Source organism: Ovis canadensis, chromosome X, assembly GCF_042477335.2.
Source record: "Ovis canadensis isolate MfBH-ARS-UI-01 breed Bighorn chromosome X, ARS-UI_OviCan_v2, whole genome shotgun sequence".
In the NCBI taxonomy this organism is placed as follows: domain Eukaryota; kingdom Metazoa; phylum Chordata; class Mammalia; order Artiodactyla; family Bovidae; genus Ovis; species Ovis canadensis.
This window is the reverse complement of record NC_091727.1, coordinates 107,618,114-107,630,711: the sequence shown is the minus strand read 5'-3', so window position 1 is coordinate 107,630,711 and position 12,598 is coordinate 107,618,114. Positions and strand designations below refer to the sequence as shown.

At 36.1% G+C, this 12,598-nt stretch overlaps 1 long non-coding RNA gene across 1 annotated transcript; it reads right to left on the bottom strand.

Annotated features, from left to right (window-relative positions):
- Positions 1-3,706: 3,706 nt before the first annotated feature.
- Positions 3,707-6,124, bottom strand: LOC138931172 (uncharacterized). Its single transcript, XR_011446434.1, has 2 exons — positions 5,910-6,124; positions 3,707-4,776 (listed from the first exon to the last, which is right to left on the bottom strand). It is a non-coding gene; the product is annotated as an uncharacterized lncRNA (long non-coding RNA).
- Positions 6,125-12,598: the final 6,474 nt, after the last annotated feature.

Sequence of the window (12,598 nt, the reverse complement as noted above, 5' to 3'; positions counted from 1 at the left end):
TGTAGTGCATATGAGACAGTTGCTGAGAGAGTAGATCTTAAAAGTTCCCATCACAAGAAAAAATAATCTGGTAACTATGCAACAGGATGGATGTTAACTAGACTTACCATGGTGATCATTTCACAACATAAAAATGAAACATTATGCTGTACACCTGAAATTAATATAATGTTATATGTCAAGTATACCTCTGTAAAACAGTTTGACTTTTTCATAGCTGCATCATTGCTATTTACTAATTTTATGGTTACTGCAACTATCCAAAACTGCTATCAGTTCAGTTCAGTTCAGTTCAGTCACTCAGTCGTGTCCGACTCTTTGTGACCCCATGAATCGCAGCACGCCAGGCCTCCGTGTCCATCACCAACCCCCGGAGTTCACTCAGACTCACGTCCATTGAGTCCGTGATGCCATCCAGCCATCTCATCCTCTGTCGTCCCCTTCTCCTCCTGCCCCCAATCCCTCCCAGCATCAGAGTCTTTTCCAATGAGTCAACTCTTCGCATGAGGTGGCCAAAGTACTGGAGCTTCAGCTTTAGCATCATTCCTTCCAAAGAAATCTCAGGGCTGATCTCCTTCAGAATGGACTGGTTGGATCTCCTTGCAGTCCAAACTGCTATCAAGGAGTATCTAATCTGAAATCATGAATGACACCTCCATTTAGGAGTGTTTAATGCTCAGTGGGAATCAAAGTAAGAAATGACTATTTTCTTCTTTAAAACTATTGTTTTGAAAAGGCACCGCAATAAACCTATCAGAATGAGTTTCACAACAAGATTTGTTCATTGCTGACACTTTCCTAGTGTCTTGATGTTGTCCTAAAGTGTGTCACCCATGACCTCAGCATCGTCAGGAAACTTTAATAAAGAAGATTATCTCTTTAGGAATCTTGCCTAAGACCATTCTTATGTAACTCTGGTCCGAACATGTAGGCTTTATTTTCCTTTCTCTGGGTTTTGAACTGAGACTTCAGTTGTTAAGAAGACAGAAACGCTACTCAAAATCTCTCATGTTTCTCCCAACTCCCCTCCAGCTAAATTCTCATTAAGAGAGGCCCTATCAGTGGGTTCCATCACATAAAATGACCAACATTTCTTCAGCCTGGACTGTGAGCTGAGGTTACAAATTGTTTAATGAACCTGAGAATTCAACACACAGCAAGGAGAAACATTTGGCTGGCAGACACTAACATTTCTTACAGAGCAAAAGACAAATAAAGCTTTTTTTTTTTTTTTCCTCCAGAGAAGCATATTCTCAAATCCTAGAATCATATTTGACTACAGATGTATGGAGAATAAAGATCTTATATAAGTTCCAGGAAGGACCAGATCCACTTTCAAAGCTGTTAAGATTCAAAATAATAACAAAGTGAAGGAAAAGGAAGAACAGAATTGCAGATCACTCAAAGTATTGACTATTTTCACTAATGATGGGAAGTACTGGTACGGGAGGAAAAAAAAAAAACCTACAGATAATGGAATAAATATCCTAGCTATTTCAAGTTTTTGCCAAGTTAGGGGAAAATACTAGGTTAATATAAAATAACCACTCTGACATTTATTTAAAATTTTGTAGGCTTTAGTTTCTCTTACCAATTCAGTAGGTGAACTGAATGAATTATGAGGCAGAAAAACAGTACCAAATTAATGATGGAAGAAAACAAAAACCCTGGAAAATCAGAATGTAATGGATTGCATCTGTTCACCAACTAATGTAACAAATGCATCCCAGATCGCAGAGGGCTGACCTTGTTTTCAGTTTGAAGTTTTTGAACTTCAGACTAGCATCATGGATTAAGTTTGATATGCCATCATTAAGCTTATAGCCCTCTATTTGGAATGTTTAGAATCCTTCCTGTGTCTCAAAATGAAAGGAAGTTCATGCCAATGTGCTTCTGATTCATTTACACTGACTCATTAAAATGCATTTCCTTCCTCATGTGATACTTTATATACAAAGTGTCATTTGACTACTTTGATGAGCCAAATTAACATGTTGACCCTTGTAGAAATACAAAATACTGGAAATATCATTTTTGTGTGTGTGAATACACAAGTCATAGTTGATATTATTGAGAGATCTCAGGTTTAAGTGTTATAGATCATTTCAAAAACAGTGTCATTTGAGAAGCATGCTACAACTCTGCCTACCCCAATCTATTCCATCCCCACCAGTGTCCAGGCTCACTCTTTCTGCTGAGTCAGATATTCTTACTATCAATCAGTAGACTGCTTCACAAGATAGATCACAATTGTTCTTATATTCCAAAGGCCATTGTTTAAATGGACAACACAGATCACTATATCAAATTAGTATGTTTTTCCCCTTAAAAGGTATAGTGTTTTTTGTTTGTACAGTGTTTGGTGTTTTTGTTTGTTTTTTTTTTTTTGACAAGAAAAGCGTTAAAGTGGCCATGAGTCTACCAGTAAAAAGAAAGCAAGTAAGATGACAACTATGAGAACATAGCCAAAATACTGTAAATATCAAGACTTCACATAGTACAGTGGATGGCTATGGTTCCAATTTTCCAGTTTTCTTTTATTATACATAGCTGCCTTAAGAGATTTCAAAGAAAATTTGTATGTGTGCAACCATCAGGGACTTAACTCTTATTCAGAGCATTCACAGATTTAATTTGGAAATTGTTGTAGCCTTTAAAATTTCCATTTTCATAAATTTGAATATGTGTGCATGTCATTCCTTTACTATAAAATACAGAGTTGAATGGAAACTAACTTCATCTTTCAAAGAAATTTTAGCAAAACTGTCATAATTTACAAGACAGTGAACTACTAATGAGTTCACTGATTAATTATTTTTACTCAGGACAGAAGTATCCTGACAACTATCTTCTAAAAATTGATTTTTTTTCTGATCAAAAAAGTAAAGTAAGCACTTAGTGAAATAGTCAAATAACAAAAGTACAAATGACTAGAAACTGAAATTTCCTTGCAGTTCCACCCTTTGATTTGATAGGATTCAATTTGAGCACTCGTGACCATTTACAAAATGGCTGATTTCTATGGGTGCACTATGTCATATATATATTTTCCCTGAAAGCTTTCAAGCATGCACTGTGTACTGGTGAGGTACAATAAATGAAGTGAATACAGAGCATACTTCCATTGCTTGAGTATATTATAAATATAAGTCTATATATACAGATTATGTAAGCATATAAACAGAAAATGTTTATATGTGTAAACATGCACACATATATACACACATGCACCTGTTTGCTATAAATAAGCATTTTTAATGAATCCAGGCCCTCAGTCAATATGACATTCTCCCAAACTGCTTCCCTCAGACATATCGTGCCTCTGTACTACACAAATATTCCAACCAGAAGAAAGGTATGACTAGTCTTAATGTTATTTGTGTAGAGTACTTAAACATATTAAGTCAAACTTCAACAATTCAAAATTAAATGAGCATCTCCTTATTTTCTGGGATCTAGAGCACTCTGGAGGAGAAGGCAATGGCAATCCACTCCAGTACTCTTGCCTGGAAAATCCCATGGACAGAGGAGCCTGGTAGGCTGCAGTCCACGGGGTCGCACAGAGTTGGACACAACTGAAGCGACTTAGCAGCAGAGCACTCTGGGACAGGAATAGCACATATTTGTATGTCTGTGTGCATATATGTATATACCTGTTTATAAGGTTAACTGGTGCAAGACAGAGTGAAACACAGTACACTACTTCTTTCAAAAATAGTTCTGTTAGCAGATATATCATGATACATGCGGACTATAAATACACAACCATTGGTACTATTCAACAAATGACAAAAAAAATTTCCCCCTGTCCATACTGCATTATGCATTTATATATATTGATTTATAAATGTCTTTCATATATACTCATTTCTAGTCTCAGGCCCTAGAAATTCTGGATGTCCCTTGTTCAGTTCAGTTCAGTTCAGTTCAGTCGCTCAGTCGTGTCTGACTCTTTGTGACCCCATGAACTGCAGCACGCCAGGCCTCCCTGTCCATCACCATCTCCCAGAGTTCACTCAGACTCACGTCCATCGAGTCCGTGATGCCATCCAGCCATCTCATCCTCTGTCGTCCCCTTCTCCTCCTGCCCCCAATCCCTCCCAGCATCAGAGTCTTTTCCAATGAGTCAACTCTTCGCATGAGGTGGCCAAAGTACTGGAGCTTCAGCTTCTGCATCATTCCTTCCAAAGAAATCCCAGGGCTGATCTCCTTCAGAATGGACTGGTTGGATCTCCTTGTAGTCCAAGGGACTCTCAAGAGTCTTCTCCAACACCACAGTTCAAAAGCATCAATTCTTCAGTGCTAAGCCTTCTTCACAGTCCCACGCTCACATCCATACGTGACCACAGGAAAAACCATAACCTTGACTAGATGGACCTTAGTCGGCAAAGTAATGTCTCTGCTTTTGAATATACTATCTAGGTTGGTCATAACTTTCCTTCCAAGGAGTAAGCATCTTTTAATTTCATGGCTGCAGTCACCATCTACAGTGATTTTGGAGCCCCCAAAAATAGTCTGACACTGTTTCTACTGTTTCCCCATCTATTTCCCATGAAGTGATGTGACCAGATGCCATGATCTTCGTTTTCTGTATGTTGAGCTTTAAGCCAACTTTTTCACTCTCCTCTTTCACTTTCATCGAGAGGCTCTTTAGTTCTTCTTCACTTTCTGCCATAAGGGTGGTGTCATCGGCATATCTGAGGTTATTGATATTTCTCCCAGCAATCTTGATTCCAGCTTGTGTTTCTTCCAGCCCAGCGTTTCTCATGATGTACTCTGCATAGAAGTTAAATAAGCAGGGTGACAATATACAGCCTTGTCTTACTCCTTTTCCTATTTGGAACCAGTCTGTTGTTCCATGTCCAGTTCTAACTGTTGCTTCCTGACTTGCATATAGGTTTACCAATTAGACAAATGGATCTAATCTAATTGTCAACCATGGGACTTCCCTGGTGGTTCATTGACTAAGACTCCGCACTCCCAATGCAGGGGGCTCAGATTTTACTCCTAGTCAGGGAACAAGATCCCACATGCTGCAACTGAATGTTCACATTCCACAACTAAAGATCCCGTGTGCTACATCTAATACATGGTGCAGCCAAATAAATAAATGTTTTTTAAAAAATTGACAACCACTTACTCTTTTGCTATTTAAATACCGTGCATATAGAAATAAATAAGGTAAAATCATTGCCCTTAAGGAGCATATGGCCAGCTGGGAAGATAGATAGGTACATTGATCATACAGCTTAATAAATACCAAGAGAGAGCAAAAAGCAGGTGGTATGGAATTACAAGGGCTTCCCAGGTGGCTCGGTGGTAAAGAATTTGACTGCCATTGCAGGAAATGCAGGTTTGATCTCAGAGTCAGGAATATCCCCTGGAGAAGGAAATGGCAACCCACTTCAGTACTCTTGTCTTGAAAAATACCATGGACACAGGAGCCACAATTCATGAAGGCACAAAGAGTTGGACACGACCAAGTGACTGAACACACACACACGGGATTACAACATATTGACTCAGACTAGAAATGAAGGGGCTCAATGAAAACATGGGCTTCCTGGATGGCTCAGTAGTAAAGAATCTACCTGTAATGCAGGAGACATGGGTTCAATCCCTGGGTCGAAAAGATCTCCGGGAGAAGGAAATGGCAACCCACTCAATGGATATATGTTTGAGCAAACTCCTAGAGCTAGTGAAGGACAGGGAAGCCTGGTGTGCTGCAGTCCATGGGGGTCGCAAAAAGTTGGAGATGACTTAGTGACTGAACAACAACAAGAACAATGAAGACTTACAAAAGGAGATGCGATCATAGAAGTCATTCTTGAATTCCAGCAGAGATTTACAGACAAAAGAATATGTACAAGTTATAGACACAAAGAAAATATGACACACTAAAAGTGTACCTTGTTTTGGCTGAGGTCAGATCACGTCAGGTCTTATACATCATTTGAAAGTGACTGAATTTCATCCTGAAGAGAGTTGAGCTTGGCTCTTCTCCATATGATCTCAACATCCAACAAGCTAGTCAGGGCTTTCATGGTTATTCCTGAAACCATTCCTCACTATGATTCTAGAGATTTTCCAAGGAAACTATAGTCTGGTTAACAAAGATCAAATTCTGCAATGCAGAGAAGTCATGGAAATTTTAAGGTAACTCTGAGTAAAAAAAATGTATCCCACATTACTACAATTGAGCACAACTCCTTACACAGAACACATTTCAGGCCTATCATGTGTATACTGAAAATAGATATTAGAGCAGATTTTTAAGAACACATAATCGATCAGGAATATATTCCTAACATGTATTGGTCTCTTGGTGACATGGAAAATAGAACTCAGATACAGTCACTTATAAAACAGAAAAATATTCCTTTGTAACATTCTATGGGTTTCTACTATAGAACTACAGAATTCAAGGAGATAGAAAACAGGGATCAAAGATTCATTTTGGATTATATGAAAACCTGGAAAGCCTGAAGAACAACTAATAAGTAAGAATCTGAGAAGGCAAGGAAAAGAAATCTCGGGGAAATCTATGTTTTACTTTCAAAGTAAGGCAAAAGAGATAAGTGAGAAAGGAAAGATAGTGTTCTGAGCCCACAATACAACATCAAGGACAAGCTCTGATTCAGAACCTCAAGATCTGAGACTGCATCTCAGATAGTACTTAGACTGTATGTGAATCAACAACAGGGGAAAAATACAAAGCCAAAGTGGGTATGAGATCAGTATTTGGATTAGAACAGTTGAAATGGTCATCAAGAAGAAATTGGAATCCTAAGAGAGGAAGATATTTTAAGAGGACATATATAGTCGTAAATGAAGTTATACTATCAGACCCAAATAAATTATACTCCAGAGAAATAATAGTAATGCTAATCATGACAAAAATAGAATTTCTGAAAAAAATCTGTCTCAATGGCCTTAATGTAAAAAAGTCAGCAAAATACAGACTGAGTGCTGGTAGAATTAGATTATTTGTATTTGAAAGATCTCACAAAAATTTGGTTAAGTAAAACAGTGTCAGCTTGGAACTTTAGTCACATTAGGCGGTTATTCTCATGTAAAAATTTTATTAATTATTTGGAAGAAAATTTTGAATTTTGGCTCATTAGTTCTGTGGACAGAATCAAATGAGAATGAACACAATGAATGACAAAGATAAAAACCAAAAATACTAGCAAGATGAATTATTCCTAGGATTACCACAGAATCTTGCCCTTGGGTCTAAATAATAATAAAGTGTTCAAGTAAAGACTGAAGAAAATCATGATTCTGAAGCCACAAATATCAACAAAATAAGGTTTGAATGGACTCACTACACATTTACTAGGAGTCAGCTGTGGACTTCCCTGGTGTTTCAAAGGTTAAGCCTCCGTGTTTCCAATGCAAGGGTCATGGATTCAATCCCTGGTCAATGAAGCTCCACTTGGCACATAGTACAGCTGAAACAAAGCCCTTAATATGAGTCAGCGTGGAATATAGCTGTTTAAAAATAGATGATGTAGTCCTGGAATGAAATCCAATAAACATGTTTAGTAAAAACAAAAATGATGATAGGCCTGTTCTATTCTGGGATAGCCAGACAAACCATTGGACTATCTGGGTTAAGTCCTTTCTGGACTCCGCAGTGGCAAACCACATATCCAAAGGAACCTGAGCAAGATGGTGGAGGAGGGGTGTTAAAAACCATATCATGTGAGGAACAGTTGAAAGAAATGGGGAGATTGAGCCTAGAAAATGATTATCAGTGACTTCAAATCTCTGTTGGACTATTGTATAGAAGAGGAAATTATAGTTGTTTCAGTTTCCCCTCATGATTAACATACAGTTATGAGAATGCCGATTTTGGTCCTATGTATTGATATGATTTTCTAATGAATAGACATGTTCACAAACAAAATCTAGAAGTTGCATAGATAATGTGCTTTTTGCCACCACAGGTGATAAAGTGAAAACTGATTCACTTAGCATGTTAGAGTCTAAGAGTCTTCAGAATCAGAAAGAACCTTAGAGATGATCTTCTAGTCTCATACATTCATCTTACATGTATAAAAACTAACCTAGAAAAAATAAGTGACACCTGTCTATGGTGTATAGGCAATACTTAAATCCAGGTTTTTTGACTCTAAGTCAAGTGTTCTTTTTACTAGGGAGGATAGCATTATCTGATGAGGGCTTAGTCAGAAACCCTACTAAAAAGAAAGGTTCCCAAATAAGAGCAATTCCAAGAGAAACCTGATTTTGCTGCCTGTTACACTAAAAAAGTATTCCTCCTCCTTCCCTCAAATGTTGTTCACTATGTTGCACAAATTCTTTGGCAAATGGTAATAGAAGTTATTTATTTGCTTGTATCACTCTCTTTCACATTCATTTATATCACTTATGTAGCCCAAATCATCTGCTTTGTATGGACTAAGAACTTCTTGTCCAAGCTATGCCATGAAGTTCCTTGTGAGACTTTGATAACATCTTTTTCCTTTCTGGACCTTAGTTACCTCCTCTGTTAAGTGAGAAGATTGGACTAAGTGATTTCTAATGGCTCCTTCAGCTCTGACATCTGATAATTCTACATTAAATAGCATTTCATTCTATTAAAAAAATTAAGTCACACAACAATTAACAGCAATTCAAAATCATCTAATTTTAACATATAATTTATTTTAAATAAAATATGTATATTTATTTTAAAGTAACTTACTATTTTACTGACATATTTATTCTGAGTTACAGTTAACTTCCATGCAGTGTCACCCATTCTAATGAATGATTCCATATAATGTTTGATAAGTACCCTCTATAAAAATGATAAACAAAATAGGACTAATATTTATACTAACCATGTTATAACTTTCTGCTAATGGATAGAGTAGTTACAATTCCTGTGACATGATCTGATCCAAAATACATCTGGGTCTACGTAATAGTAAGCAAAGTTACCCTAAGGCTCTATTATCCTTGACTAAAGCTTGATTTTGAAACAGTCAATCTTTAAAAGTCAGCATCCATATAAAAATTAGTCCTGACATTCCTCCCTGAGAGTTACATTTGCTGAGCTTGTGTTCAACTTTCAATTTTAATTCTGTCACTTAAAAGTGAAAATTGCCAAAGCAAACATTTGGTTTCAAAGAAAGTTATCTCTTTACCAAGTGAGTCAGACACCAAAGACATTGCCCTTGTTAGTGAAATACTTTTTTTATATCATGAAACTAATCCAGTTCTCCAAAACTTACTTTTACCATACTCTTGTTTCTCAGCACCAGAATCTTTGTTACCAAGAGTCATTTCTCTTGTTCATTCATCTGTGTTTCCTAGTAGACCATGAAAGCCAGAGGTTTAGCATCTTCTGTTAACATTTAGTCTCCATGAACATCACCTGAGCTAGTCATCATCTCTGGAAAAAAAGAAAAGGACAGTTAGAAAGGAATGATGGCACACAATGATAGATTTAAAGGTAAAAGTGATAATGTGATAAAGACTTGGGTACATTCTCAAAAACTATGCTGTGTTCGATAGCAGTGTGATATAGTACAGGGACCAGTCAATTTTTTCTGCAAAGGACCAGATAGTTACGGCTTCGTGGGCCATATGATCTCTATCACAACTACTCAACTTGCTACTGTAGCAAGAAATCAGTCATAGGCAGTTAGGCAATATATAACAAAATGTGCATGGCTATGTTTCAACAAAATAGGTGATAGATCAGATTTGGCCCATGGACTGTAGTTTGCCAACTCTTGATCTGATGAAATGATTCTGAGAGATGGGGGCTCAAATAACAGTTAGAGCACTTGTTAGGTCAGTAACCCTAGGCCATTTACTTATTAACATCTTTCTGATTGCACTTTTCTGTTAAATAAGAAATATAGTATCTTGTAGGGCTGTCATGATGGAGAAGGCAATGGCACCCCACTCCAGTACTCTTGCCTGGAAAATACCATGGGCGGAGGAGCCTGGTAGGCTGCAGTCCATGGGGTCGCTAAGAGTCGGACACGGCTGAGCGACTTCACTTTTACTTTTCACTTTCATGCATTGGAGAAGGAACTGGCAACCCACTCTAGTGTTCTTGCCTGGAGAAGCCCAGGGACGGGGGAGCCTGGTGGGCTGCCGTCTCTGGGGTCGCACAGAGTCGGACACGACTGAAGTGACTTAGCAGTAGCAGGGCTGTCATGAGCATAAACTATGATTGCTACAAACTGAACTCTGTTCCACAAAAATTCATATGTTGAAGCCCTAATTCCTGATGTGAATAAATTTGGAGACAGAGTCTTTAGCAAGTAATTAAGGTAAAATGAGGTGATAAAGGTAGGGCCCTAATCCAACATGCTGCATGAGCAGCTAGAAAATGAAAAATTGACAACAATATACATATCTCAAAAAGGAAACAAAATCATCCAAAGATATTCAAGTTCTCCTTTCAACCAAATAAATTAAGGGTTTGGATTTCTAAACCTTGGCAAATAAGAATAAGGTTGCAAAAAACATTCATGCATAGGTTTCTGTGCAGACATAGGTTTTCAACTTCTTTCAGTAAATGTCAAAGTTCATGATTGCAGGATTATATGATAAGAATTGCTTAGCTTTGTAAGTAACTGCCAACATATCTTCTAAGGTGATTGTACCATTTTGTACAAAGAATGAGAATTTTTATGACCTTGCATTCTTTATAGCAGTTGGTATTGATAGCCCTGTTTAAAGCTATCCTAATAGGCATACAGTAGTAATTATTGTTTGACTAAAGGTGAACACTCTTGAAATTTAAAAAAAAAATAGAAATTCCAAGCCAAAAAAAACATATATTACAATAAAGATGTAAAGGGAAATTATAAAACTGAAAAATATAGTATTCAAAATAAAGATTTCACTGTGGTGGGCTCAATAGTAGAATGGACATGACATAGGAAATCATAAATGAACTTGAAAACAGCATAGATTAAGGGCAATTATATAATCAGAATAACAGAGAGAAACAGATTTTAACAAAATGAACAGAGGCTAGCAACCTAAAAGGCCTAATATTTGTGTCAATGGAGTCCCTAAATGGGAGGAGAAAAATATTGGTAGATAAAATATATTAGAATAATAGTTGAAAAATCTTGAATTTAATGCAAGGCATAAATTTATAGATTCAAGAAGTACAGCATACTACAAAAAGGATAAACTACAAGAAAACCATGTCCAGACACATAATAATCAAACAGCTGAAAATCAAAATAAAGAAAAAAATCTTGAAAGCATCCAAAAGAAAATGGCACACTACATACAAGAGAATTTGTATAATTGGTGAATGAGAAACCACATAGGCCAAAATATAATAGAACATTTTGAAGACCTAAAAAAGAACTGTCAACCTGGAATTCTTTGTCCAGAAAAGTTAAAAGTATTTTCAGGTGAAATAAAACTAAGAGAATTTGTCACAATCAGATATAATTGCTAAAAAATTCTTCAGGCTAGAAAAAAATGATACCAGAAGGAAACTTGCTCCAGGAATAAAGGAAGATTGACAGAAAAGGCAATTATTTGGGCCAAATATAAGAGTGTTTCTTTCCACTTAAATTCTGTAAAATATGTATGGTTCTTGAAAACAATTTAAACATTTGTCTGAGGGAGGGTTTTAATATATGTAAATGAAATACAGATGGCAACTGTAATTTAAATGGGGAGGAACCCTACATTTTACTTGAAGTGGTACAATATTAACTCTAAATAGACAATATGTATACTGTTGTAATTTGAGTAACAACTAAAATTTATAAGTGTATATATAGGCAAAAAAGTCAAATTAAAATGGAATACTAAAAGCTATTCAAATAATCAAAAAGACAGGAAATGAAAAATGGAAAAAAAGGGGGACAAATAGAAAACAATGAATACAAGTATATGTAGATCTAATCCAAGAAAAATAATGAAATTAAATATATAAATAGTGTAAGAACATAAATGAAAACATAGATTGTTACACTGAATTTAAAAAAAAAAAACTATATCTTCTCATTAAGACCAAACTATATGACTTCTAAAGAGACCCACTTCAAAGAAGAAGATACAGACAGGTTAAAAATAGAAGACTGGAAAAGGCAATACCAGGCAAACACTTATCAAGAGAGAACTGGTTAACTATACTGATATGAGACAAAGCACATTTATACATGAGGGAAATCACCAGGGATAAAGAGGGATATTACAGAATGATAACAGGGTGATTTCATCAAGAAGAAAAAAATCCTAAATATACATGCAACTAACAATAGGGCTTTTCAACTCTTGATTCCAGAGCAACTAAACATTCATATATAGAAAATAAACCTCAATCTATTACTTATGCTTTATTTAAAAATTAATTCAAAATGAATCATAGACTTAAATGCAAAGTTAAAAAGTATAAAACCTAGAGAAGAAAACATAGATGAAAAATCATTATATGCTTGTCTGGAATAGTTCTTAGATATAATACCAAAGCACAATTAAACAGAAAAAAATGACCATTTGGAATTTATCAAAATTTAAAACTTTTGCTCTTAAGAGGATGAAAAAATAAGATTCAATCTGAGAAGAAATAATAACAAATCATAATCTGACAAAGGCTTAT